This window comes from Terrapene carolina, unplaced genomic scaffold (assembly GCF_002925995.2).
Source record: "Terrapene carolina triunguis isolate 2854851 unplaced genomic scaffold, T_m_triunguis-2.0 Scaffold238, whole genome shotgun sequence".
Classification (NCBI taxonomy): domain Eukaryota; kingdom Metazoa; phylum Chordata; order Testudines; family Emydidae; genus Terrapene; species Terrapene triunguis.
Genome location: NW_020664589.1, coordinates 5,839,192 through 5,839,482, shown reverse-complemented (window position 1 = coordinate 5,839,482; position 291 = coordinate 5,839,192). Strand labels below are relative to the sequence as shown.

At 63.6% G+C, this 291-nt stretch overlaps 1 protein-coding gene across 1 annotated transcript in view; it reads right to left on the bottom strand.

The window, feature by feature from the left end:
- Positions 1–291, bottom strand: part of AK1 (adenylate kinase 1) — a 36,000-nt gene that overhangs the window by 35,171 nt on the left and 538 nt on the right. The window lies entirely within an intron of this gene.

Below are 291 nucleotides of genomic sequence, written 5' to 3'. Positions count from 1 at the left end.
GAGGGGACAGGGTGAGAGCGAACGGAAGGAGCCCAGGGATACGAGGGGAGAGCGGACTAGGGGTGCTGGTGGAGGGCATGGTATATGAGGGGAGGGGAGTACTATAAAGGTGCTGGAGGTCTTGAGGTATGAGGGGAGGTGAAGGGGAGGGATGTAGAGGGAGGGTGGCTGGGGAAAGGTGGTGTGAGGGGAGGTGGAGGGGAGGATGTGGAGGGAGGGTGGCAGAGGACAGGGGGTGTGAGGGGAGGTGAAGGGGAGGGATGTAGCAGGAGGGTGGCAGGGGACAGGGGG